The sequence below is a fragment of the Crotalus tigris genome, unplaced genomic scaffold (assembly GCF_016545835.1).
Source record: "Crotalus tigris isolate CLP2741 ecotype Arizona unplaced genomic scaffold, ASM1654583v1 scf7180000024463.87593, whole genome shotgun sequence".
Classification (NCBI taxonomy): Eukaryota; Metazoa; Chordata; class Lepidosauria; order Squamata; family Viperidae; genus Crotalus; species Crotalus tigris.
Genome location: NW_024100634.1, coordinates 79,761 through 84,992, shown reverse-complemented (window position 1 = coordinate 84,992; position 5,232 = coordinate 79,761). Strand labels below are relative to the sequence as shown.

Genomic DNA, 5,232 nt, shown 5'->3' with positions numbered 1-5,232 from the left:
GGCCAACAGAGTGAACTTCCTCACTCTCTTTTTCTTTCTCTCTTTTCCAGCAAGTGAGAAAGGATCCGACATCCAGGGTGAGTTGGAGGGAGCTGCTGCTGCTTCAGCCATTCTGTCCCTTTGCCAGACTTTGGACGGGGGGGGGGGAGAGGAAAAGTTTCTACAAGCCCCCCCCCCTCCTCCCCCCATTAATTCATCCTCCCTGTGTTCCCTCTGGGTCTGGTTCTGCTGAAATAATTAAAATAGAGTCAGTTTCATTAACTGGTGAGGGCACCAAGTGAGACTTACTGGGAGACGGTGAGTTCTAGTCCCACCTGTAAGGTTTTCCAGCTCAGATGACAAATAAATCCCAATGAGACTCTGAACAGGAGGCCTCTGAACACAGCTTTATTTTCTTTGATGAAAGAATATATGCTGGGCACTCCACTCTCCTTTAGACAGCAGAGGAGATGGAGAGCAGAGAGCAAGTCAAGTTTCTGCTTTTTATAAACCAACAAACATCACAAGGTTTCTGCGCATTTAAAAAGTTCCTTTGAATCTCCTTATCTATCCTGGCCTTACATTTCTGCCTATCTAATCTTGAACACACCATAGCATAAGAGAGAGCTGTCATATTTTAAAGCCACAGCAGAGAATCGAGAAGGGAAAGATTTACCATCCGAGGAGAGAGGATAGTGATGGCAATTTCTTAGCTAGGCTGTCCCTTGAAACAACACCCTTTAAAGCAGTGTTTCTCAACCTTGACAATTTTAAGGCACGTGGACTTCAACTCCCAGAATTCCACAGCCAGCATTGCTGGCTGTGGAATTCTGGGAGTTGAAGTCCACGTGCCTTAAAATTGTCCATGTTGAGAAACACTGCTTTAAAGTAACGGAAACATTTTCTTTGGTCAGCACAATTTGGAATGCAATGGAGCACAGACAGAAAGCAAGCAAAAATAAATGGACAATAGCTGCTATACCTGAGAGATTGATTATGCGTAAAAGACTATATTTTGAAAGATTATACTTGGCTGGATCTCTACACACCTTCGGCATGAAAGCCGGCTGGGGGTTTTTTTACAAAATCCACTTTCCTTGCCTTGCTTTGTTCCTGAGGTGGAGAAGAGAAGCTCTCCCTGTGGGATTCAGGCAGGGGAGGCAGCCCAGAGTCTGCCTGGTGAAGCCTGGCCCCCTTTGGAGGAGAGAGAGCCCTCAATTCCTTGGTGGGAAATGGGGGAATCACCGGCGATCCCATGATCCCCAGTGGTTAGAGACTCTCCTGCTGGCATAGCTGAGACCTGGCTGATTCTGGAAGTGGAGGGGGTGTTCCTCCTCTCATAGATTGGGGTTTAGGCTTCGGCCCCAACTGAGACCCCGGGGCAGGGCAGGTGGGGGGGGCAGTGGTCCTCTGAGAATCCCTCTGGGCCCTCGGGGGCCTTGATCCCCACGTTTCTGGTTGTGACTCCCCGTTTCTGAATCTGGGCTTACGGGATCAGTTGGGCTTGTGGCTGCTGTACCAGCCTCCCTGCTACCTGGGCACCCCCCCCTCCCTCAGCCGCTGGGGGCCATCTTAGTGTTGGCAGGGAGTTCCTCAGGCTTTTGGTCCTGGGAGACTTCAATCTGCCCTCCCCTCAGAAGAGGCCCAGGAGTTCACGGCTGCCATGGGCCTCTCCCAGACCGTCTTGGGCCTGGCTCAGGACGGCGGTCACACACCGGATAGGATCTTCTTGTCGGAGCAACGGCAACGTGATCTGGTGGGGGGGAATCTGGTGTTTCTTGTTTTAAATATTCTACTTAGCTTTTTATTGAATTTTATTGTAAGCTGTCTAGAGTCCCCTTGACGAGATGGTGGCATAGAAGTTTAATATTTGATAGATAAATAGATGATAGGCAGACAGACAGATATGATGGATTGCCTGATCTTAGGCTCATCTTGGGCCTGGCTCAGGACAGCAGTCACACACCGGATAGGATCTTCTTGTCAGAGCAATGGCAACGTGATCTGGTGGGGGAATCTGGTCTTTCAATTTATTGTTTTAAATGTTCTACATGGCATTTTATTGAATTGTACTGGAAGCTGTCTAGAGTCACCTTGGAGAGAAATGGGTGACACAGAAGATTAATAATAATTGAATAAAAAGGCTGGTCTCCTCTGAGAGTTTGTTGAAACTGCAGAATGGTGAAGAGAGAGATCCTCAGAGGATCCAGACAAGGCAGAGACTCACTTTGTGTCTTTCTCTCCAATGCAGGGAAAACCCCGGTTTAGAAGCCCCCTGGCAGGTGAGTGGCCCTCATGGAGGCTGAATTGGGGGGGGGAGGGAGGGAGGTGAGGGCTTTGAGGTCCAAGGAAGATATTTTGGGGAAACTGTCTTCCCTCTTATATTCAACTCAAACACTGCAAGGGAAGGAATTTGGGGGAGAGGCATGAGGGCTCTGGGGAGGGGTCTGCCTGCCCCCCAACTCTTATCCTCTGGCATCTCTCAGGCTCCGACTGTCTGGATAGAACTAACCCTTGGATGCTTTTTCCATCCTCTTTGCAGCACGATGGACACTCCCAGCCTTAGGAGTGAGGAAAGAATTGAGGATCAACCTTCTTGTGGATTAGGCCCTTCCAGCATGTTGGGTCCAAGATATATTTGGTGTCTTTCATTTTTGCTTTTATTATAGAATCAGTAACCTTTTTTTACTATGATTGAGGAATGGAGGAAAAAAAATATATGTTACTAATTGTGGAATCAAAAGATTTTAAATGCTTGTGTAGATCATGGGTTTTAATAAGTATTTTGTATAACCCTTCATGGGCTTTTGCTAATTGATCTTAATGGATTGAGATTAGAGGTTAGAGATAAGGTTTCAGAGATGGGTTTATAGGGAATGGGGTGAGGGAGAGGATGAAGAGTTTCTTGGTTTTATTTTAAGAGAGATTTATAAGTTGTTAATTTTCATTATACTTTTTGGGGATAAAGGTGGGTATTTCTTTTTTTCCTTGTGTTAGTTTTATAAGTTTAAATGTTATCTTCTATGAAACTATTACTAAAAGAAGAAGCCTGCATCCTGAGATGTTTGTCACTAAAATCGTTCATGCATTTTAATTGATTATTGCACAGTTAATTGAACATATATTTGATCATTCAAAGTTTGACAGATAATCAGTATAACGAGTGAAACATTCAGACTCTGATTTTTTTTAATAGATTGTCATTTATGGATTTTCATGCTTTAGAAAAACAGAGCATGAGATCCATTGCACAGCCGGGCTGCTGGCTCCTTTAATAATTGCACTTAGATTATAAGTTTGTCAAAGTTGTTTGCTGAAAATAAATGGGTTTTTTCCCCTCTTACCTGAGTTGCTGCCTGTTTGAAGAGATTGGAAATAGGATTTTATTCTCGTTTTGCTCAGAAAAACCAATTTCACTTTGAGTGGGAGGAAGGGGAGGAACCAAGGCAAAACCTGGAAGGAGCAAGAAGTGAGGGGGGGGGCTCCTGTGTGCTCCTTGGGGAGGAGGCAGCCATTTTGCTTCTGGGTCCGGATCTTTCTCCAGCATCTCCAGCTGATCTTCCACAAAATGGCCGCTTGGTCTTGGCTTGGCAGCAACAGAGGCAGCTTTTCCCTCAGATCCACCTTTGCCTCAGGCTGAGGGCCGAGTGGCTGGTCTCTGGGCCTCATCCAGGGGCCCTTTGGGAGACGGGAGCTCAGGGATCGTCTGGAGCCCTCCTGGCCCCCTTGCAGGAGGGCAGCTTCTCCTGCCTGAGAGGTCCTCTCTGGGCTCTTCAGGGGCCCAGTCGGATGCCCCGGCCCAAGAGGGGGGAGAGCCTCGATTGATGGGAAAGACGTTCCCCATATTATAGTGGATGCTTTCTGGCGAGGAGGAGTGGAAAGGATGGGGTCTGTCATCCCCCTCCCTCTGGACTAGCCCTCTTTGAAAGCTTAAAAAGTAAACTTCAAAGCATTTTGCAAGAATTCAGTAGATATTTCAGCCTGTTCTACTGATTCAAAACTTTTAGAAATTTATTTCTTAATTAGAATATATGACCGCCCAGCTCACATAAGCAGCTCTGGCCAGCCAACACAGTAAAAATATCAACGCAAGAACAAAAGACAATAAATATAATGCACAAAAGAAAAATGTCCACCAAGGATAGACCAGTCAGCCGCAAATTCATTCAATTTAGCTTACAGGTAGTCCTCGACTTACAACAGTCCATTTAGTGACCGTAGTTACAACAAGATTGAAAAAAGTGATTTAGGACCATTTTTCACACTTGCGACCGCTGCAGCATTCCTGTGGTCATATGATGAAAATCTGGATGCTTGGCAACCGGTTCATATTTATGACGGTTGCAGTGTCCTGGAGTCACGTGATCACCTTCTGTGTCCTTTTGACAGGCAAAGTCAATGCAGAAGCCTGATTCACTTAACAACCGTGTGACTAACTTAGCAATTTCAATGATTCATTTAACAACCGTGGCAAGAAAAATCGTAAAATGGGGCAAAACCCACTTAACAAATGTTTCACTTAGCGACAAAAATGTTGGGCTTCATTCTGGACATAGGTCGAGGACAACCTGTAGTGGTTAAGGCACCAGGCTAGAAACCAGGAGGCAGTCAGTTCAAGTCCCGCCTCAGGCCCAAGAATCCGCTGTGTGATTTTGGGGCCAGTCATCCTATCCCCACAGGGTTGTTGTGGGGAAAATGGAGGACAAAGAAAGAGCATCTGGTGTGTCCACAGCCTTGAGTTCTTCATGGAAATGATAAAAGTGGGATATGAATGGACAAACTCTCGGCGTAACTCTCTCCCGATCTCAAGGACGTCTGAAAGAAAACAAGGACTTTACTAAAGGCCAGTGGGGTTCAGCCTGACTCTTCTCCAAAATAAAGAATGTCCCAGTGGTGGATAGTAGAGCCTTAGTCACCTCCTTTCTTGGTAACCTTAAGGACTGCGCTTCAAAAACCGGAAAATGATAAGCCAAAAACTAGAGGAAAAAAAAATAAATCAATTGAGTGAAAGCCTTCTTTGCCCTTTTCCTGGACAGGACTTAGGACCCTGGACCTTGCCCTGTGAGCATGCTCTGCGGACTTTTCTTTGTAATATATGGGCTGTTGTTTGGAGGACTGTAGGTGGCTACATTCAGGGTGGCGTGGGGGTGGAGCCTTACCGGTCATTGGAGGGCCATTTGTTGGAACCTTTCTTGAGAGCAATAAAGGACTCTCTAAAGCAGAGCTGTCAAACTCGCAACGTCACGCAACTTT

The 5,232-nt window shown here is 46.1% G+C and overlaps 1 long non-coding RNA gene across 1 annotated transcript; it reads left to right on the top strand.

The window, feature by feature from the left end:
• Positions 1-2,227: 2,227 nt before the first annotated feature.
• On the top strand, positions 2,228-3,322 carry LOC120303325. The gene is made up of 2 exons (XR_005555405.1): positions 2,228-2,261; positions 2,522-3,322. It is a non-coding gene; the product is annotated as an uncharacterized LOC120303325 (long non-coding RNA).
• Positions 3,323-5,232: the final 1,910 nt, after the last annotated feature.